The following is a 23677-nucleotide window of genomic DNA, read 5'->3' as shown; positions in this document are numbered from 1 at the left end:
ACTCTAGCTGCCACCTCCTGTCTATTGTGTGGTACTGCTGCTCTTTGAAGATGGTGTTTGGCAATTTCTAACTTCAATTGCCTCGCAGCATTCTGGGCTTTTGTCTGAAAGTAATTTGTTAATTTAACATGCTCCTTAAGAACAATATTTTGTTTTAATATTAAATACAGCCAACTTCCAAGTTAAGCTGTTGCCCTAGCAGTTAAATATTTTAATTGGGGAAATTTGGGGCTAGTTACCAGTAATCCATGTCACAGTGATGAAGTTTCATCATTGGGAAGAGCCAAGGCAGGCAAGGTGTTTCGTTGATGCTCTGGAATTGACTTCCTCCCCACTCAGTCTGTTAACCAGAAACATTTCAGATATTAATTGGGGGGAGGGGGGAGTCTCTTTCCAGCCAGTGTGTCGCAGTTCCCACTATATGTTAATTAAGTCAGGAAAAGTACCGTCTTCTGCACATAGGAAAGTTAAAACTAGTAACAGAGGAAAAAATGAGACCAGTTTGCTTAGGTTTAGAAAGCCCATATCTCTGTATTACATGGGTTGAGGAGCAGCAGGAAGAAGACCTCGATTATGCAAGGTCTTCGATGGCTTCACACCACCCAGGATGTTTTACAGGCAGATACTGAACAGGATTAGGTTCTGCATGTGCTTGCCCTGTGGACTATTACATAACTCACTTAGACTGGGTCTGTAAAGGAAACATGACCATTTATTGTGGCAGTCAACTCTCAAATGAAGCATGGTACATGCAATGCTGTGATAGTTAATTATATGATACAATTTCTTGACATAATAGTGACCCCACCAAGCTTAAAGTAACGTTTTCACTTAAATAAGTTATAGACATGAGCATAAATCAATACAGGTGTTCCCTGCATCATGACTGTTCAGGGAGTGGAAATTCGCCCTTGCAGAATCACTACCCAAAAATCTGAGATGTGGAATAAAGTCCGCTCTCGTGGAATAAAGTCCGCTCTCACGGAATTTTTGTGAAAATAGTAAGTAAAGAAACACAAATTTTTTCAACTCTTGTTTCTTGACACATGTGCAATGACGTGGCTTCACATTACGGAAAATTACGATACAGACCATTTTCTAGGGATGCAACCCCCCCCCCCCCCAATAATGCAGGGCCACCTGTATACATGTACCAGCATACTACAGGAAAAATAGCAGCCAAATTGCACAAAAATCAGACAATCTGCTGGAGGAACTCAGCAGGTCAATCAGCATCTGTGGAAGGAAAAGAATTGTTGACGTATCAGGTTGAAACCCTGCATCAAGACTCCCCTACAAATGCTGCTCGACCCACTGAGTTCCTGCAGCAGATGGTTTGTTGCTCCAGATTCCAACATCTGCAGTCTCTGTGTTTGCACAAAAATCAGTCCCACAAATAACTCATCAAGATAGAAAGTCATATCCATAGATGCTGCCTGATGTGCTGAGTATTCCTAGCAACTTTTATTTATATTTCAGATTTCCAGCATCTGCAGTTTTTTGCTTTTTGATCTTGCCTAGGCCATCTGATGGTTCAAAAGGTTATTGGCCCAAAATGTTAAATTTGTTTCATTCTCCTCAGATCTGGTTACCCTGCTGATTTTGTTTCTCCCCTCCCCATCATTCTCTCTTTATTTATACAATCTGTTTTGAGTGTACTAAGGTGCAGTCTCTTTAGAAGAGTAAAGTGAGTGTAGGTGAGAGGTAAAACCTGGGTGGAGTTTTTGGGAATGTGGCAAGATTGAAATGGTTTTAGTGTAAAGGGTATTTGGTGGTCAGCACAAACTTGGAGGACTGAAGGGCCTGTTTCTGTGCTGTATGACTCTTTTACTCTACAATGTCTTGTGATTACAGGCCATGGTAAAAGCACTCTGTCAGACTGTGAATTCATTCACATATTCTCCAAGGGAAGAATAAGTCTGTGTGGTAGCATAGTGGTTAAATTAGTGGGCATTAGTTCAGTGGCTTGGACTAATGATCCAGAGATGAGTTCAAATCACACCAGGGGGACTGTCCCAGCAGGGGAATTTAAATTCAATTAGTTAAATACATTAGCTAATGTCTGCAATAGCAATGTACTGAAACATTTGGATTGTCCTAAGAATCTATTCAAAGGAAATCTCTCCTTAGCCACTCTTGTGACTCCCAAACTACAGTAACATCATTGACTCTGACAGCTACTGAATTGTAAACTGCAATAAATAATAAAGGCCCACATCCCATTTATACATTATTTTTAAAAAGGTGTAAAGATGCAAATAAAAATAAGCACCTCCACTGTTACCCATGTTTACATGGATTTTCTGATGGCTTGCAGTGAGCTGATCTAATCACTAGGTGGCAGGGCAACAGTCTAACCAGCTGGTGGTCCTGCTGCAGATGGCAGGCTTCACTATCAAGTGTGTGTAATATCTCATACATATTTGTTAGAATCTTTATGGTTGGTTCAAATGACTCCAAATTCAAAATTAACACTGTATTAATATCATAGGAATTGGTTTATTATTGTCATGAAAAACTTGTCTTGCATACCGTTCATACAGATCAATTCATTACACAGTACATTGAAGTTGTGCAAGGTAAAACAATGCAGAGTAAAGTGTCACAGCTACAGAGAGTGCAGTACAGGTAGACAATAAGGTGCAAGGTCATAAGTTAAATTGTGAGGTCAAGAGTCCATCTTATCATACTAGGATACCACTCAATAGTCTTATATCAGCAGGATAGAAGCTGTCCTTGAACCTGGTGGTACATGCTTTCAGGCTTTAGTGTCTTCTGCCTGATGATGGTGGTGGGGGGGGGGGGGGGAAGAAGAGAGAATGTCCAGGGTGGGTGGGGTCTTTGATTATGCTGGCTGCTTTACTGAGGCAGCAAGAAGTATAGACAGAGTCCATGGAGGAGAGGCTGGTTTCTGTGATGTGTTGAGCTGTGTCTACAAATCTCTGCAGTTTCATTCGGTCCCGGGCAGAGCAGTTGCCATACCTAGCCGTGATGCATCCAGATAAGTCACTTTCTATGATGTATCGATTAAAAATTGGTGAGGATCAAAGGGGACATGCCAAATTTCTTTAGCCTCCTGAGGATATAGAGGCACTGGTGAGCTTTCTTGGCCGTGGCATCTACGTGGTTGGACCAGGACAAGCTACTGGTGATGTTCATTCCTAGGAACTTGAAGCTCTCAACCCTCTCGACCTCAGCACCATTGATATAGACAGGAGCATGTGCACCGCCCCCTTCCTGAAGTCAATGACCAACTCTTTTGTTTTTAAAAGAGCTGGTCATTGATTTGTTTGTTATAGAAAATATTCTGTGGGTTATAAACTCAGTCATGGAGTCATAGAATTATAATAATGTTTATAACATCAACCATTCAGCCCATCATGTCTGTGCCAGCTGATAGAGCTACCTAGTCAGATCCCACCTTCCAGCACCTGATGAATAGAGCTGAAGTTCATGGCTGTTCAAGTGCACATCCAAATATTGTTTAAGTGTGATAAGGGTTCCTGCCTCTACTGTCCCGTCAGTCACTGAGTTCCAGACGCTTACCCCTGCCTGCCCACTGGGGGACCCTCTTTTTCCACACCCCCTCTCTAGTCCTCTATTGTGGTATTATGGCAATCACTGGACGTATAACAATAATAGCCCCTGTTGAATGAATGCTCTGGGTGACTGCAGAAAATTATTATTTGATGAATTTGCAGAAGAAATGATATCAGCCCTGGTAACCTTAAATTATCCAATTTTTGTGCCTCAAATATTAAGCTGAGAGTTTGCCAAAAAAAATGTTTTAAACAGCTTTAGCAGCCTCCTGTTTGCATCTGACACTCCTAATTCCTGTATTAATCTTTATGCCTTCACATCAGTCACCTCTTGTATCAAACTTGTAGTCAGAAACCAGTAGAGAAAAGCACTTACACTTATTAATGAGATCACACTAATAAAACCTAACTGACTGTAGCATAAAAACATAATATACTTTCCTGCAAAAAAGAAAAGGAGTTAAAGGAAAATAGCTCAGAGATCCTCCTACTTAGAAAATGTCCATTACACCCAGTAGTATCCCTTCTTAATGATCTTGAAACAGTCCAATAATTGTGTGCCAAACGTCCCTGTACTGACTACTTTTGAGGCTGAACCTGCAGCAATGGGTGTTTATGGGATGCCTATAGAGTAGAAAAATATTCTAATTCACTCCACAGATGTGCAATCCATAAAAAATGAAAGAAAAGGAAGATTTCCAGTTGTATTGTGCCTTTCACATCCCTTTGTGGATGTCCCAAGTACTGACTCAAGTACTTTGGAAGAGTAGTGACTGGTAATATCAGAAGTGGGGTAACGAATATGTCAACTCCCTTACAGTGCTGTTATGAGCAGATAATCTGCTTCAGTGATGTTGACTGAAGAATGAGCATGAGGCGTTTTCATCAGTAATGGAGATAAAACCCTATGATTTGCTGTTGCTATTTATTATATTTGCCCTAGTTTATTTAATCTTGATATATTGTGCCATGAGTTTTTGTAAACACATGTTGATGATAGATTGAGCAAAGAAAATTACGTTTTGGATCTTTATTAATATGGAAAAAATCCTGTATATCTCAATATTAAGGCAGCACGGTAGCATAGCAGTTAGCGCGACGCTATTACAGCACCAGCGATCGGGGTTCGATTCCCGCCGCTGTCTGTAAGGAGTTTGTACGTTCTCCCGTGTCTGCGTGGGTTTCCTCCGGGTGCTCCGGTTTCCTCCCACATTGTAAAGACGTACAGGTAGGTTAATTTGGGTTTAAAATGGGCGCCGTGGACTCGTTGGGCTGGAAGGGCCTGTTACCAAGCTGTAAATAAATAAAATAAAATAAAAAGATTATGAAGTAAACAGCATGGGGACTGAGAAGGGACAGTAGGGCAAGAGGATTTTATGAGGTACGCAAGGAGAGAAAGGGAAAGTAAAAACATCAAATGCAACATTTTAAAATATCCAGAGAATAGATATTGAAAAAATTCAACTCCATCCTTGTAATTGGTAATTTTCAGTACCAGAGAGATTTGTTGGCAATAATTAACGTTAGGCACTAGTTTGACAGAACCTCTGACAACTGATGCAGGTCTAATTAAGTAGGCACTGACTTTAAGTGACTCTAAAACAGGCCCCTTTTGCTAGCACAGTCTTGCTCTCACTTCCTGTAGCAAGCTCAATTTGTGTCTGTAAATACAGCAATTCCTTACTGTAAAATGCATTTCAATGGTGAGCCTGACAGGAATGTGTGGTTTCTCATGAAACTGCTGCTAAAGTAGTGCATCTCCAACAACATCTGCAGTTATCTGTGGTTAATTGCTATTGATTCTCCTCCGAAGTTGGTGCACATAAACAATAGAACCCAGCAAGTGGAGGACAATTAGGACAAAAGTTAAATTGAGGGATAATCATTAAAGCAAAGCAACAGAGGAATTTAGGGAGGGAAATTTCAAATGGAATCTAGGCAGCTGAAGGAACAGTCACAAATGCTTATCCTGTAAGGCAAAGTTAAAAGACCAGAATTCATTGGTGAGGTTGGAGAAGTAGAGTTTATAGAGTAGTGGAGGATATGAAAAGGTCTATGTTCAAGGATGAGGATTTTCTAAGGCAGCATTGGGAGTGCTGGTGAACAACGACCAGATTAATTGGTAATCAGGACTTGGTGCAGGTTAGGATACAATGAATAATTTTAAATGATCTGAGGGTGGAATGCAGAAAAGTGTTCATTGGAATAATGAAGTCTGAAGGTGAGGAAAACATTGGGGAGGTTTACAGCAGGGGATGAGGCAATGATGTTATTGGGAAGGAAGGAGGTCTTGGTGATGGAAAAGCTATAGAAGCACAGCTCAAGTTCAAATGAGGCAACATGGTTGCGAATTCTCTCTGACACCCGGCAGGAAAGGTGTCAGAACCAATGAACAGGCACAGAGCTTGTAACAGAATGAAGATGATATCCTGCCAGGATTACTGGTCTTTGTGTGAAAAAGATCTTCTTCAACTCCTTGAAATTATAATTTTTAACGGAATAAAATTCTGTCTTCATCATTTCGGCAGTAATTTGGGGGCTGGAGTGGACTACACGTGCAGGGAAGACACAAACTTCATTCACTGTTCTCAGGCACTTAAGCTTTCATCAGTTCCTTCCATTTCAGGCAATCAGAAGCCAATGGAACAGTACTCCATTTACAAATCTGCCCCTGAGTATTGCAGAATTGGTAGCAGGCAGCAGAGGCACAGATCCCTATTGACATGAAGCATTGCACTGAATTGATATTTCATTAATGCAGCATGATAATACATTATTGTTGTTGTTCATATATAACCAATCGGCACTGAGCTGCTACTCTGTTCTGCTGAATCCTTGCATCTAGCAGGACCTACAGAGTTGGCATAGACTCAACAGGGCCTATTTAGTGGAGTTCTTACATAAAGCAAAACCAGTGTGGGCTGGGGAAAATCTTTGTCCTCTCTGGATGTTACAAAATGATGATGATCCAGCAAAGATCCAGAAATGTGTACAATTAACAGTGCTGCACAAAGTGACTCAGATAATAATTGTCAAGCCTGAGTTAGGAGGTTATGGGTTCGAGATCCACTTAGACACTTGACCACAAAAAGCTAAGCTGACATTTCAGTGCAGTCGTGAGGGAATGGCTCATTGCTGGAGTTGAGTGTTTTGTATAGGGTATTAAAATGAGGCCTCATCTGCTCCCTCAGGTGGATCTAAAGAACCCATGATACTACTTAAAGGGTCCTTGCCAATATTTCCCTCATTCACCGTTACCAAAACCAATGATCACATTGCTGTTTATAGGAGCCTACTGCACAGAAATTGGCTGCCATATTTCCCACATCACAACAATTACTGTCATTTTAGAACATTGGTCTATCCTGAGAGGGATGTGAAAGGCACCACATAAATTTCTACCCCTTGATGTTTTAGAGTTTGTCTGAGGTCCAAACTACACTTAGACCCCAAGAGACAATTCTGGCTGAATGAAATTCCCTTTGCCCAAACTTTGTAAAGCACTGAAGCAGGGAATATTTTGCTGTATCTGTTAGAAACGCTAAGTTGTGAACTATCACAATTGGCATCAAAGTTGTTTCTTCTTTCTTAGGCCTAAAGCAAACACTGACAACAAAAGGTTTAATTATAATTGGCACAGTTGTCCCCCTCATCCCTAGACAGCCTGTCCCTCAAGTGCCTGCAGCCGTTTCCTCAGGCTGAGTCTATGGTTGTAGAGACCCTGTTTCCTTCGAAGTGTGGGAACCTCGACTGTCAGGTCACCAGCTGTACCACTAAACTGCTTTCTCATATTTGTCAAAAGTGTCTAACTGGACCTACAATAAAATGGTATTGAACAATAAACCAGGCTGTGTCTCAGGGGTAAGCTGAGAGAATACAAATATTGTGCTCACCTGCCTGCCCCTTTCCTATTCACACAAATCCTCCAATCCATTGTAAATGGAATTCCCTCTCTCAGTATAGAAAGGACTTCCTTAAGGACAATATCACAACAATTATTTACTTATTCCTTTGGAAGCACGTGCTGGCACACAGGAAAAGTCAGGTTCCTTTGAAGCCCAATGGCAGCATTTATAACCTTCATTAATAAATAAAATTTGGCAAGGTTGTTGGTCTTCAGCTGACTAACATATTAACCTCTTAAGGAAACTCTTTTGTTTTTTCCTGCCTGCAATATAATTTATTTTCCCCATTACAACAGTGATACCAAAGCACAGATTCTGAAAATGTCAGTTTACTGTATCTCTTTTTTAAAATTATTTTTTTCTCTGTTATTATGGCAAATGTTCTGGAGCATAGTTCCAGGAGCACCTGCTTTGGCCAGATACATAGCACAGGGACACACTATTACAGGCTTGTCCTACCCTAACAGGGATTAGTGCTAGTGGAATGGGGAGAAAAGTGCCTATCGGGGCTTTTCAATCAGAAAGTAGCAAAGGTAAAAGCAATCTCCCAATCAGATTTTGATTAGCTTGCATCCTCCACAGAGCTGTAGCATTAGATTGGTGTGTGGCTGGTGGTGGCAGAAAGAGGACTGCAGACCAAAGTGGTTGCATTTTGTAGTTTAGGGAGTGGTGCAGCAGATTTAAATTCTGGTAGCAATATAAAGCTGAACATGTCCCAAATAATGGTCTATCTGGAGTTTATGCCAAATGTACTGTGCACAATATCACAGAGCTTGAAAAAACTTGATTATCAGTAGGAAGGAGCACAGGATCACGAAGAGGTCTCTAACAATGGCCGCTTGGAGTGGTCCTTCCGGATGTTGTCCACGGTTAGAAAAGAGAATGTCTCCATGCCCATCACCCCAGCGAAAGTGAGACTTACTTCTGTTGAATCCGTGACCTTGCTACCTTCATATTTCTGAACAATATAGAAGGTGGCCATTCGGTCCATCACACCTATGTTGGCTCTCTGAGCAACCACACCAATCCTAATCATAATCTGCTCCTCCCAGATCCTCCATCTATTTGAGGCTGAGCACTGAGTCTAACACCTGCTTCTTCCTTTCCAGCAGGCTACAAGTTACTGTTGGAGGAGGGAATTGAGGTGGGAGGCACATTTACATTCCTCTAGCCTCAACCAAATACAAAACCAGAGATACTCCAGAGGAGCACAGAGCAGGCAAAGGTGGCATTATCTTCTCCTCCTCTGTTTCCTCTGTGCACCCAGGATGTGAGCATTCTCTGGGTACATAGCTGAGAAAAGTCAGGGCTAATTACATTATATCCGGTACAAATAATCCATAGTAATGCATTTGAGTGCTAGCTAAGTTTATAATGTAATGAGCAGTTTTATGTCAGCGTGTGATAACTAAACTCCAACCATTTGGTGTAATTAATTTATTATGACTGTTTGACCACAATGCAATTTTTAAAAAAAGCACAGGAGAGGTAGAGGAATTTATGCTGAAACAGGTGGGAGGGATTCCTGAGAGTTGGTGCAGTTCAATGTCCTTGTACATCGCTTGGACTCTGCCTGTTATTTACCCTGAACCAGAGCTGCGAAGCCAAGGACCTTCCCACCAGGCAAAGGCTGCTACAGAGGAGCCTCCATCCCCTCACACCCCTTGCCCAATGGCTGGTGTTTCCCAGGGAGAGATGCTGTGCTCTGACTATACAAGTAGAAAAACTACAGATGGGAGGAGAAACAGAGTTAATGTTTCAGGTCAAAGACCCTTCATTGGGACAGAGAAAGTGAGATTTAAGCTGCAGAGAGAGTGGGAGAGGGTTGGATAGGACAAGGGGAATGCCTCTGATAGGGCAAGGCCAGAGTTGCTAAGGCGATTCCATTGTTTACAGAGCCATCTGGTAGATAAAGTAATGAGGGCAGTTAGAGAGAAATAAGACAAACAAAAAGACGTGATAAAGCTGTGGAATTCAGGTCAGAGTTGTTGCTGAAACCTGAAACCAAAAGGAGAATGCTGGAAATGCCCAGCAGATCAGGCAGAGCCTGTGGAGAGAGAAGACCCAAGTTAGTGCATTCGTACCTCGCTTAGTGCGCAGGATGGATTCAAGAACACTCATGGAATCACTGACGAACGGGATTGTTATAGCATTATACACGGAGATGCATAACTGATGGTGCAACAGTGCTGGGAACCTGGTGTGAATCCGGCAATGAATCACCCGCGGCTCAGAGTGGAGAGGCTGTCTGTGAGGGCTAATGTTGGGCAGGCTGGGGCGAGTGGTGTGTCTGCTCAGACTGAGATGTGGGGCTCAGGGCTGCACCCTGACCCGCATGGTGAGTGTGGGCATTGTTGGGGCCTGGCAAAGCTGCTCCAGGTACTGACAGGCCGCCCAGATCCTACTGTCCTTCTCTTTGCCTCCTGTTGCACATGGTCTCCCCCTATCTTTGTTTAGCTGCTCAACTCTCCCCGGCCCAGAGGTTTCTCTGTGCTAATAAGCTCAATAGCTAACGACCGCCATTGTCCTTGTTACCATAGAGAAACTTCGGGACTGGGGACATCTTGGAAGACAGCAGCTTCCATCTGATGAGAGCTTTGCCAGTCTCCAACAGTGTCCACACTCACCGTGCTGGCCAGGGTACAGCCTAGCCCCACATCACACTGCTCACACAGTCCACCCACACCGGACCAGGGGTGACTGACTGCGCTGCAGAGCTATCAGAGGGCAGGGAATTGCACCAGGTTCCCAGCACAGCAGTGTGCAGTCTGAGCAGATTAAAGTGCAGGGGGTTACATAGCTGTGAGCGTTCAGACTAGAGAACCTACCGAGATAATGCTAAGTGGGACACTTGTGTTTTACAGATGGATGTTCCACAGCAGAACTGGTCAGTTCTGACACATTCTGAGAAAGTGAGTCACTCAAAGTTGTTGAATTCTATAAGTCCCAAAAGCTGCAACGTGCCCAGATAGAAAATGAGATGCTGTTCCTCAAGCTTGCACTTGGCCTCGTTGGAACAGTGCAGAGAGTCAGATTGCGAGTGGGATGAAGAGTGAAAGTGATTGGCAGCTAGAAGCCCAGGGTCACCCCTGCAGACTGAACAGAAGTCCCCTGCAAAGTGATCACCCAATCTCCAGTGCAGAGGCGACCAAGTTGTGAACACTGAATGTAGTACACTATATTGGCAGAAGAGCAAGTGAGTCGCTGCTTCACCTGGAAAGACTGAGTCCACGGGTGGTGAGAAGGGAAGAGGTGAAAGGACACATGTTGCATCTCCTGTGGTTGCGCGGGGAAGTGCTGAGAGAAAAGGAATGGGTGGTGGGGATGAAGAGTGCATCAGGGACCTGTGAAGGGAACAGTCCTTCGGAATGTTAAAAGGGGAAAGGAAGTTATGTCTGCTGGTGGGATTACATTGAATGTGACAGAAATTCTGAAGGATTCTGGAGGCAGGTGGAGTGGGAAGTGAATAGCAGGGGAAATACTATCCTTGCTCTGTCCCGGAGGAGAGGGAGATGTTAGCAGAGGTGAAGGAAATAGATGAGATGCGGTCAGAAGCTCCATCCAGTGTGGTTGATGGTAAGACGCAGTTAAGGAAAAGGGAAGGAATCTCAGAGGTACCTGTGTGAAAAGTCTCACCAGAATGGTTATGACAGAGACGGAGGAACTGGGAGAGTGGAGTAGAGTCCTTACAGGAAGCAGGGTGGAAGAAGGCATTGTTGTCAAGATAGTAGACTTGTAATGGATGTTGGTTCTTAACCTATCCCCTGACATAGAGACAGAGAAATCCAGAAACAGAAGGGTTGGTCCGTGTGAAGGTGAGAACAGTATGAAAATTGGTAGAAAATGTATGACATTTTTAAGTTCCACATGAACTTCTTGAAGGAAGTTTGGGGAATCAATGATAGATGCCCAAAGGATGCTACTCAGAAGGAGAACATAACTAGTCCTGTCACTGTTTCAATTGTAATAAAGATGCAAGAAAAGGCACATCAGATGATGTAACTATGATCTCCTGTTCGATGGGATGGCCTAGTAGTGCTACCCTGTGTTGGAGGGACACCAGGCCCTGTTTAAGGAAGAGCTGGTAACATCCAATTATACTGAAATCAAGGCCAAAGGTGTTGACTAACCGTCCATTTCTCCGATACGACCAAGCTAGATAGGCCAAGGCATCAGCCCCCAACCGTTCCACTCAAACCCCACCTTTTATGGCAGTGGGTAGAGACTGGATATCCCTTAAACGTGAACTCAACTGGCAGGAGTAACTATCACTCTGTGTCTTGGCCAGTTGACTATAGTAATGACTGATAGTTGATTGTAAGTGTGGTGCCTTCCTGGTTCTGAACCACAGTACTACAGTGAGTCATTCCCACCCACCCACCCCCACTCCATTGGTCTCACCAGACAATGTTCCACCAAACAGTGACCAAAGTGACTTTACAAAAATACGGGATGAGTGCGGTGTACATGGCCACAACCCACAGCAAAAGAAAAATAGCAAGCATTGGTATTGTTGGCCTTTCTGATAGGCCAAGGACCAATCCAGCAACAGCCCCACAGTTGTGCAGAGAGCAGCACACTGTGATAGATGCAGTCGCTGCTTGTGGTCAAGTGCCTTGTTTGCAGTACTAGCAAAAGCAACCTCTTCCATATGAACTGGACAAGAGGATCAGAGACTTAAGAGTTTCTGATGGGTTCTGATGGTGCATCTGACCAGATACCGAAGAGCACAAGACCTCGTCAATGTCAGATGAAGTGGTCACCGATGGCCATGAACTAAGTGCTCAGCCAGAGGATGAGACCCAGACCACCATCTTCTATTATTTGAGCTTCTTGAAGGAAATTTGGGGAAATCAATGATGAATGCCCAACAGGTGCTTCTCAGAAGGGGAACCTAATTTGATTCCTGATTCCCCTAGGAAGATTGGACATGATGGATAATTAGCGTCAGGCTTATTAATTTATCAATCATATACCTCTGCAAAGATCAGTATCACTGCAGCATATCTGACCTCATCCTATCAGAGATATTCCCTTTATCTTATCTCCTCCTCCTCCCCCTCCTTCTCTGCAACTTAACTTGTTTTCTCACCTTCCCAATTCTGATGAAGGCTCTCAGGCCTGAAATGTTAACTCTGTTTTTCTTTCATAGAACATAGAACAGTACAACACAGGAGTAGGCCCTTTGGCCCATGATGTCTGCGCTGAACACGATGCCAAATTAAACTAAATCTTTTCTGCTTGCACATGATCCATATCCCTCTATTCCTTGCATATTCACGTGTCTATCTAAAAGCCACTTAAATGTCACTATTGTATCTGCTTCCACCACTACCCCTGGCAGCCTGTTCCAGGCACCTACACTATGTAAACGACACTACACTACACTAACCCCAGGCACCTACACTACGTTAAGTAAAACTTGCCCTGCAGATTTCCTTTAAACTTTCCCCCTCTCACCTTAAATGCATGTCCTCTAGAATTTGACATTTCTACCCTAGGAAGTAGATTCTGACCATCTATCCTGTCTGTCCTTCACATAATTTTATAAACTTCTATCATATTTCCCTTCACCTTCTGACATTCCAGAGAAAACAACTCAAGTTTGTCCAACCTTTCCTTATAGCTTATACCCTCTGCTCCAGGTAGCATCCTGGTAAACGTCTTCTGCATCCTTTCCAAAGACTCCACATCCTTCCTGTAATGGGGAGACCAGAACTGCACACAATATCTTCACATTCCCAGCATCTGCAGTTTTTCGCTTAACAATCGGGATTTATCAATAGCTTGATTTGGTGACTCTTGAGAAACCAGAGAAAACACATACTTAAAATTCAAAAAAACAAATTGCAGATGCTGAAAATCTAAAACAAGAACAGAAAATGCTGGAAATATTCAGCAGGTCAGGTGGCTTCTGTGGGTAGAGAAACAGAGACACTTCATCAGACCTGACCTGCAACACTATGTTTCTCTTCTCACAGATGTAGCCTGACCTGCTGAGAATTTCCAGCACTTTCTGTTTTTGTTTTCTTATTTGAGTGAAGCTAGAGGGATATCAAGTTGCCGCTCCCCACCCCCCATTCCCCCCTTTTAATGGTGCCTGAGTGCCAATGGGAAAAGAAAGCCAGAAAAGTGGGTGTGAGGTTCCCTGCCCAGCCTCTTGTTAGAAGGCCTGGGTGAAGGAGGTTGCATGTTTAGGGAGATGATAAAGGTATATGCTGTCTTTGCTCTGGGTGAGCAGAAAAGCAGGAATGCTCTGAGGGTTCTTACATAAGCTGTTATGTATAATGGATTCCCAGATGACAAAAAATGAAAAGCAGGTGAACCTTACCAACGACTGATGGCTGTTCAAACATAGAAGGCATCAGGGATTGCTGAAAAACAAGCTGAAGTGGACATCCTGCCAAACGTTCCCCTCTCTAACCTTGGGACCAGGGAGGAGGTTGGTGAGAGAGTGGATTGTGTACCATTGTGGCAGCCCACATGCATTGCTGGCTAATACAATACAAACCCAAAACTGAACCTGAGACCTTTGCGATTCATTTGACTCATTCGCTCTCTTTACAAAGTTGCCAAGTCATCTGGGGAATTCATCAGAACATTTGTAGTGGAAATGCTCCTATCAAATCGTTTCTGGGACCAATTCATCAACTTTTTTTTTAAACTTCCCAAAGAAAAAAAAATTATCTATTTATTTACCCTTTTAGCCTTGAACTAAACAGGCAGAAAGTATTTCATAATTTGATCTTTATTTCTCTAAATATATTTGAAATATGGAGATAGAACCATCCAAAGTTGCTGTCTCAAAGCATTGACTTGACTGAGATACATAACAAACTAATACAAAAACTTTTTGTTATGATTGTGTTCTGGGAAATGAGATTTATTTGACAATGACATTTAATATATTATTTAAAAAATAAGATCTGACACTTACCTTTATCCAATCTGCTTTCAGAGCCTCGCTCTGTGTAGTCTTCTGAATTGAATCAGTGCTATAGCAATGATTTTAATGACGCTTTTGACTAAACCATCCAAATTGATAGATAGGCGATTAATTGTTTAAATTTCTGTTACAGCATTCTTTGCTGGATTTCATCTTTTCCTCCAATATCTGTTACATTCTCTTAGCTTACTGTACTTAAATATTTTTCTAAAACTTTGTATCATTCTTGAGTAATAGTTTTCTTTGCATCTCTGATTTCCACAGCAGTATTTGGAGAGAGGAGGTTTATAAACCAGTGCTGTCAACTGCGCTCCAAAGTAGAGGGATAATTAAAGTAAGTTACTCACGTCAGAAACCAGCTGTGGGTCCTTGGAATCTGCTATCTGGATTTCTACAATGGCTTTATTACTTTCAAAGTACAATTGTGACAGCCTTGTAATCTTGAACGAGGATTAGAAAAGTCTGTGGTTTATTTCAGACCTTAAGAGTAGCTGCCTTCTATTGATCTCAAACAATTTTCTGCTAATTAGAGCTAGTTTGCTTTCATAAGTGCAAAAACAAATATTCTGATTAAAGTGGCTGACATTGATGGAATCCTTGTGATTTTTACAGAAACCAGTCATAAGCTATCACAGAAGGTGCTGAGATGATGTATATCAACAATGTTACATCTAATAACAAGGTTTTAGATAAAAAACTTTTTCAGCTAAGAGAATATCAATTTTTATTTTAAAATTTTTAAGTTATTTATTCATGGGATGTGGGCAATTTCTGGCAAGACCTACATTTGTTGTAACTGTCTGCTGAGCTAAATGGTTTGCTGGGTCATTTGAGAGGCCAGTTAAGAGTTCATTACACTGCTAATAGTGGCCAATTTTTTTGATAGTAGACAGCCTACTTTGAAAGTCGGAATAGTCATAGACAGGTCAGACCAAGTTAGGATAACAAATTTCCTTTCCTGAAGAATAGTAGTGAATTAAATTGCCTTTTAAAACATCCTAGGTGTTTGTTCTCACTGATACTGAGCAAGCTGTTTGATTCCATCTCCACTTAAATACTCCATTTCCTTGGTGGGAATTGAACTCGTGTCTCCTGCGCTGAATTAATGTTTGAATGCACGACCTAAGCCTGGTATTCCCAGTGTCACCCATCAGATAATGGTGCATGAAGTAACAGCTTAGATTGCTGTATAGCATTATCCTATATCTGCTTCCCCATGTAGTGAGATAAAGCCTTTAATCCTCACCATAGATAAAATTCTAAAGAGTACAGTAGAAAAATGTAGTCAAGTGACTTGGGGATACATTGTTGACAGAAAATCACGTTGTGCCCATTATGCACTTTTTTTCCTTCTGTTCAATAGCATACTAAACTGTAATAGACATATGCAAAGGACAGAAATGTATGCACTTCCCTAGGCCAGAGTGAACTGGGCACAGAGAGCAAACACTAAGACCAAACAGTGAGATACATGACCTGTGACTGTATCTGATTGCTTGAGGCAAGCGAACTTGGCCCCAACAAACTTTTGAAAGTCTGATAGAAACAGGCCAGCCATAAGAACATAAGAAATAGGAGCAGGAATAGGCCATTCAGCCTCGCAAGCTTGCTCTGCCTTTCAACAGATAGTGGCTTAATCTACCTCAAAGATCCCTTGAAGAATTTTGTAAACTTCAATGAGATCATCTCTCATTCTTTTAAATGAGGAGCCTTGAATGACAGGCCTGTCATCCCAGGAACCAGTCTGGTGAATCTTCAGTGCACTCCCTCTGCAGCAAGTGTATTCCTCTCAGCACAGACAAAATTCTTCTTAACTAGCTGTCAGGACCCTCATCAACATATTCAAAGTTTAAAGAGGATACCTGGAACTAAATACCATTTGAGAGCAATATTTCATGAGATATTTTTAGGAGAACTTTATCTTCTTGCTTTAGCTTTTTTCTGTTTTCACCTGAAGAGTCAATGAGGACCAATTTATATCCCACAATTTTACATTTCTACATTAAGTTGCAGAATGTGGAGTCACTTAGAAGAGCACATTGCAATGGTCAGCGATAGCAATGATATAACTGAATCACCAACATTTTTGTAGTATAACAGTATGATGGTAACTTTGAGAACAGTATTACATAGTATGACTTTGATACATCGTTGTAACAGCCACTGGTGTTAGTTGAGAGTTCACTGGCTTTAATATAAGACACAGGCCACCATTCCCACTAACAAATGGGTTCACTTTTACAAACATCCTTAAGTTGCTTTTGTCCATGTCAGAAAATACACAAAAATTGCTCAATGTGGTAATCATACCTCCACAGTATTGTAATAACTGGCATAAGGAAAACAAGACCAATAAGAAAGAACAATTACTGAAATGGAGAGAGAGAGGAAACTAGTTCTGCTGCTCACATGAATGAACGTTTGTACCTATGTCAGACTTTTGAACTTAATAATATTATGGGAGCTCATTGGTATGTATGGTGCTCGTAACCCAGGGATGGTCTGTATTCTGTTAATAGAGGCACATATGTTGTTACCCATAGTAAGGAGCAATGATAAAGAGCCTATAAACACTACATGGTGAACACACAAAAAGTGCTGGAGGAACTCAGCAGGTCAGGCAGCATCCATGGAGGGAAATTAACAGTACTCCTCCCCCTCCCCCCACCTTCTTATTCTGGTTTCTGCCCTTTTCCTTTCCAGTCCTGATGTAGGGTCTTGACCTCCACAGATGCTGCCTGACCTGCTGAGTTCCCCCAGCACTTTTTGTGTATTGCTCGAGATTCCAGCATCTGCAGAATCTCTTGTGTCTTGGTGAACACTCTACAACTTGCATCTTGTATCTTTGCACTTTCTTGGGAAATCTCTACTCAAGTGCCAGAGAGGGGTGGCATAATCAGCAAGTGGTAGCAATTCCCCACCTTTTGCTTCATCTTTATTATTGTTTATTCCAGGTTAAGGTCTGGCCTAAACATACTCACTCATGTACCTTACATAGGTGTTTTTCTTCCTGGATCAAAATGAGGAGAGATTTGGGTTATAATTGCTTGTATCAGAAACCAGTCATATTGTTCAGGCAGTGAGGAGGTGTGCATGGAGGAAAAGGAAGGAGTTAAATTCAGGGCCTGAATTTTATGTTTTGAGCAGTGAATACACATACTGATAATTGTGGATGGCTACACAAGCACAGATTCACAGTTGTGGTACAGGATTATAAGGATGTTGAGAGGCAGTTTTCTTCATGACCTTGTTCCAGTTATTTTTTTATTTATTTGATATAAAATATTTTAGGATAAGATTAGTATTATCTTCTTTACTTACCTTCTATTGTTGGTTAAAAAATACTAAGCTATCAAGGTATCATGCTCTGTAGTGGACGTTTTTATTGTGATTGTGCTTTTTTACAGTATAATCAACACTAAAATGGTTAACACTGTGCTGAGATGTTGAGTATCAAGGTTAAATTTGGTCAAATATGATTTGGATTATTTTACTCTGCAGTTCTTAGTATATATAAAAAAAATTCAGTGTTTATTTACTGAGTACTATGTTAAAAGTTAAAAGAGTACTAGGTTAAAAAGTGGATCAAATTCTATTTGATTGATAATGTATTAAATGCACTCATATTTCCGGGGTCAGTTCATTTGAGTCTTTATTCATGAATTCAGGTGCAGGTGTTGGCAGATATAGAGGGCAAACCAGCAATAGGAGAGGAAATTCACATCTAAATTAAATCTAAAGCAACAGGGACAATTACAGGGAAATGTCACAAAGGGAAACAATAATTCTGCTAAGATGCATTGACTTGAAGTCCTGACAATTACTGCAGCAGCAAGGGGGGATGGGATCTCCACATGTGACTTAGATGTGGAGAATATTTCATAAAGCCATAACATTTTCAGGTTTGAATCTCGGAATGTGTTCATTCATGCAAAAAGTCAGTTCTTATTCCAGTATAAATTATCGATCATTGTGAACTGGATTAGCAGGACCAATTCATGAGGCATGCCTGGGTGACTGAAGACACCACAGAAGACTCCTCCCACTAATATCCAAGGACCTGTTGTTATTTATCCTGCTATTCTTGCTACATGATAAAACAATGTCTACCATTCACTAAAGAGGCAATGACTGAGTTATAGCAATCTGATCTATATATTCTGTTCGAAGCTCCTTCCTAGCAATAAAGATCATCATGCTATTAAGCCGCTTGGTCATTGAGTCTTTTAAGACCAAAAGCAGCATCTGCCCGAAAAGCCAGTCTGTAATTTATTTTTGAAGGGAGTCTTGACTGATGCCACGTATCCCGAGCCAACACCTATCTCTTATTCTGTCAGCCATGGCCAAATTGGTAGCCCACTTGTCCCTGAGTCAGAATGTTGTGAGTTCAAGCCCCAATTCAGAGACTTGAGCTCAAAAATCCAAACTGAATCCCCAGAGCTGAGGAGACTTGTTTCTGAACGATGGACGTATTTCACAATGGATGTTGAACCGTGCCTTCTTGGCTCTCTCAGTCTCTCAGATCACATGGCAATATTTCAAAGAAAAACAAGTGAGTTATTTAGTATTGTCATGGTCAACATTTATCCCTCTATTAATATCACTCAAACAGTTTGTGGCAGAAGTTCAACCTCTGTTGCACTAAAGATGTGATTTAGTAATGTGTTATTTGGTTTCTCTGCCTATTTAATGCACAACAGAGAGGACAATTCTATCTAATTATGATATGAGTTAATGTAGGGCTTCGCAGCATGCAAATTTTCTGCCTCGTTTCCTACTTCATGATGATATGCACTTCAAACATCTTTCATTGGCTGTAAAGTGCTTTGAGATGTCCCAAATTTGTGCAAAGCACAAGTTCAAGTCTCCCTTTAATTTTCAGTGGTAAAGAAAGACCAATTGGAAGCAAGTGGAGGTTTTCTCAGATGGCAGCCCTGTTCATTGAAAATGGAGCCTACATAGCCACTTAGATTTAACGCTAATCCCTATAATATGTTAGTAGGAATTACTGTATATCCTACTACTGTTGCAGGCATCTGCATATTCATGTTCATTACTCTGGGAACAGACATCATGATTTTCTGCTGCAATCTATGTTCTAGTAGAGCAGGCTTCAGAGAACAAACCCAATGTTCTTGTGAGACTTGAGAAATATCAGAACAGCATCGTGGAAGTACCCTGAGACTTCAGGCACCATCTGAGTTTCTCTGGGGCACAACATAGGCATGGGGAAGCAACCATTTCATTACTCTGGTATGGTGCCACTCTGCAGTTAACCATTCCCAGCTTCAGTGGTGTAACTTTCCCATCCAAAGAGGAGTGAGGATGTAGCAGGCAGTTACTGAGGCCTATGGCTAGGCAGTCTGACTGGACAAGGATGAGGTTATGGTGGTAGAAAGGGAAGGTGATGGATATAATTAGAGCATGGCAGGAAAATTAATGCGCTGAGTAAATCCCCAGTTCTGCCTCTGTAACTTTACCCTTTATACCATTTTCACCAGTTTCTGTGATTTTTCCATCAAAATGGTGTTGGTGATTCCAAGAAGAAATTAGACCTCGCTGCTTGCCATTATGGTTTTCATTATAAGTAAGCACACATTGCTGCTCCAAAAAGAGGGAGCTGCCCATTCCATCTTACAATTCCCACCAAGCAGAGCATCCACCTCTCCTCAACCAGATTCATCATAGGAAAGTAATATTCTTCCCACTTATAAAATACTATTTAGAATGAATCGATGTGTTGTGCATCCCCTTGGTGTGTACATAATATATGCTTGTCAAGTTGATCAATCTGTGTTATTCTCCTTGAGTAGTGGAAAGCCACTCACAGGGAGATCTAGGATTAGGGACACTATATCAGAACAAGGAATAGAGCATATAAGGTAGCGATAAAGAGGAATTTTTTTTTTCTCTCAGTGTGTCATGAATCCTTGGAATTCTGTACCCAGAGAGCTATGGAGTTAGAGTCATTGACAATATTCAAGGCTGAGATAGAGTTTTGGACTAAGAGGGAATTTTGGGCAATAAACAGGAAAGAGTTGTGGCCAATATTAGATCAGAATAATCATATTGAACTGTGGAACAGGTGCAAGGGGCCATTTGAGCTACCACCCTTTCTCTGTTCTTCTGTCCTTAAAGCCAATGTTGGTTTTTGTGGACTTGTTGGGATGGATGTGACTTTCAGTTACTCAGTGCCCAGTCGTTTAATGTTCCTGAACAGCCGCAAGCAGCTGCATCCAGCAATGCAGTGGCTGCCGATGCTGCCTGCTCTCTCCTACTTCCCTAGTCCTTTGAGAGATGTGGGGGGGGGGGGGGGGGGTCGCTATGTGGATGCCTTGGGAGAATGTCACATTCCTCAGGCTATTCTTATGCCACTTCCCCCCATGGCTTGGCACCCCAACTAGCAGTCTACAGACAGCTTGAGAGCAGACAGCGGGTAAACCCTTCCATCTGATGGGGCATAGACCCAATGTATAAGTTCCGCTGCTGAACGCTTAGGAGCTAAGGGTTCAAGCTACAAATGCACATGAAGAACTTTACAAGTTCAAATAGGCCCCTTGTTCAAATGCCCTGTTTTTTTTAAATAGATGAAATCAATTGCTACATCACTTTTCTTTGTTGCAAGTTTTTTTTATGCACTGCCTGAAGGGGAGGAACTACCTCTTTAAATTGAGATCCATATCCCCCATCCCTCAAAGCAGCTGCTTCCTATTCTACTTCCTTGCATTTATTAGATATAAAAACATTTGTAGAAAGATTAATAATTCTCAAGAGATTGGTCTGAGAAATCAAGTGGGCCAAAAGATTATTTTCTATTGTAAACATTTTTAAGACTATTCATAACATGACATCATTGATTGTCAGGTTTAGTCATGTGACAGCTATTACACTTGGGACTTCTTATTCAAGAATGCAGAGATCCTGAATCATTTCTACCAACAGCTTAGTGTCTTAGCTGGTCCTTTCCAAAGACATGCCAGCACAGGCATGATGGGCTGCCCTGAGGGCTTTTTCGTTCTTTGATTCTGTGAATATCACTTCAGGTTTAAAAATTTTCAAGCTTTTCTTCATAACTCAGAGCAATGATGCCAGCGTTTGAAATATGCACCAGGTTCTCCAGGTCTCTTACAGTATCTTTGGCAGAAGGGTCACATAAATAGCTGGTTATGCTGAATCTGCAGGAATTCAACCAACCTTCTGTCGTCGTTATAACGAGAGACCACAGGAGAACTCCACAGAAATTCTACTCCTAGGCATTAATTTTGTGGCTTATTTGCATGTTGTCTCTGGTACTTTAATGTCCCCTCTGTGTCCTGACATTATAATACTTAAGATGTTGTTTAAGTGGAATACCATACAGGTCGATCATACCTTCATTCTTCATCGGACAAGAAACCCATATCAAAGAGTCATCCTGTCCCCATGTCAATATCAGAATCTAGGGATCTCAAGGAAAAGGCTGTCACCATTTCAAGGAGCTCATAATATTTTACAATAGCCTCACTCAAAGTTACAACTAGGACAACATTTTAGAATAAGCCACATATAAACCAGGGCTTTACATGGTGATAAGACTAAACAAGTTTTTTTTAAAAAGATTGCAATAAAGCACTGGAGTTTTTCCTGCAAGACCTGCTTCGTGTTCTTTTTTATGACAGTGAGGAATGGCTATTGAGCTCAGACCAAAACTTAGAATTAAACATAACAGGTATCTCTGAGGAGTTAAGATTTTACTTAAACCACACAGAGAACTGGTGCAAGGAACCTGATGTATGATTGACCAAGACTCTCAAGTAATAGCACTCTGTACATCACTGAACACAGGCTGAATAACTGAGTCACAAAGACGTGGTAATTGTTGCATCTACACCTCCTTCCAGATTGCGGCATCATCAGACATTCCAGTATCTTCTAGGTCAAGGGTTGGATCCATCTGTGCTTTTCCAGAAAGGCCTCTGAACTCTCTTCAAATGATGAGGGCGGTTGTGTGGAGAAGCAATGCATGTGGCCTTTTCCTTCAGCTCCTGTGTGGTACATTCTTGTGCAAGGACACGGGGGGGGGGGGGGGGTGGTGGGTGGGGAGGTGGGGTGATGTTTGAGAGGGCTGTGGGTGGTGTTTGGAGATTTCAGCAGCTATCATCAAATTAATAATATGTGAGATGTGAATTTTCAGTTGGAGAGGATTGTAGCATAGGTGAGTGCTTGAGAAGGAGGAGAAGATAGTGTAGTGAGTTGTGCTGCTGTGATTATTGGAGAGTGGAGTGTAGCATCAAGGAGGGGAATCGTGCTTCCTGACAATCTTGTTATTAAAAGAGGTTAGGTAGGGCAGCTATGGTCAGAAAATATCTTCATAGTCCTCTAACTTAAAGCAAGAGTTAGATCATTGAAACCTTGCAGGATTGCAGCCATGTCCTTACCGCGGTGTTCTTGACATTCACGTGCTCTGCAATATTTTCCTGTTGTCTGAAAAGGAGATGCCTTCCTACCCCATGGAGGATTGGGGAAAGAGGATGTCCTTCCTGCTGTCCACCGTTAGCCCAAGGTCTCCAGTACAACATCAAAAAAGCTCTGTACTTCCTCCTTTGGCCAGATTTTCCTTATTCAGTGCAGAGAGAGTGTGCTTCCCCTTCAGAAGGTGCTGCTACTTGTGAGCTGTTTTACCCAATAGACATGTGATGCAGGGAGCACTGGCTGTGTGTCCTACAAATCAACAGACAGAACACATGGGTGCACACTTATTGGCATGTGTGTACACACCCCAGTCCTGTGATTTTATGTACCCTTAAGTACCTTTTTGACTCCAATATGGAAATAACACTTGCAGTCACAAAGACATCAGACCACCTGAAACACTCTTGCCATGTGTCATATACTCTCTGTTTGCATAATGGAATGCTCTCTGTGTGCCTGGGTGTGTGCAGTGCCACAACTTTCAAGAAGCTCAACACCATCCAAGGTAAAGCAGCCCTCTTGACTGGTGGTCTGTCAACCACCCCAGACATTCATTCTCTCCACTATCAGCACGGCCCGATTGCAGAGTCTACCGTCTCAAAGTGCGCTGCAGTTACTCACTGGGCTGCTCCTGCAGCACCTTTCTAACCCCCAATCTCAACCAACAAGAAGGACAAATGCAGCAGGTGCGTGGGAACACCACCAACTCCAGTTGTGCACCATCCTGATGTATAAATATGCTGCTTGTCCTTCATCATCTAAACCCTGGAAATCTCTCCCCAACCGCTCTGGGAAAACTGTCACCTAAAGGACTGCAATGGTTCATTGCCACTTTC

General features: G+C 42.0%; 1 long non-coding RNA gene across 1 annotated transcript in view; it reads left to right on the top strand.

The window, feature by feature from the left end:
• Positions 1–14669: 14669 nt before the first annotated feature.
• The window catches only part of LOC127575367 (uncharacterized), a 33066-nt gene continuing 24058 nt past the window's right edge, over positions 14670–23677 (top strand). Inside the window, exon 1 of the long non-coding RNA XR_007957041.1 lies at positions 14670–14724. This is a non-coding gene — a long non-coding RNA (uncharacterized LOC127575367). The remainder of the gene's footprint in view (positions 14725–23677) is intronic.

Source organism: Pristis pectinata, chromosome 10, assembly GCF_009764475.1.
Source record: "Pristis pectinata isolate sPriPec2 chromosome 10, sPriPec2.1.pri, whole genome shotgun sequence".
NCBI classification, from domain to species: Eukaryota; Metazoa; Chordata; class Chondrichthyes; order Rhinopristiformes; family Pristidae; genus Pristis; species Pristis pectinata.
The sequence above is the reverse complement of the archived record's forward strand: the minus strand, read 5'-3'. Positions and strand labels throughout refer to the sequence as shown.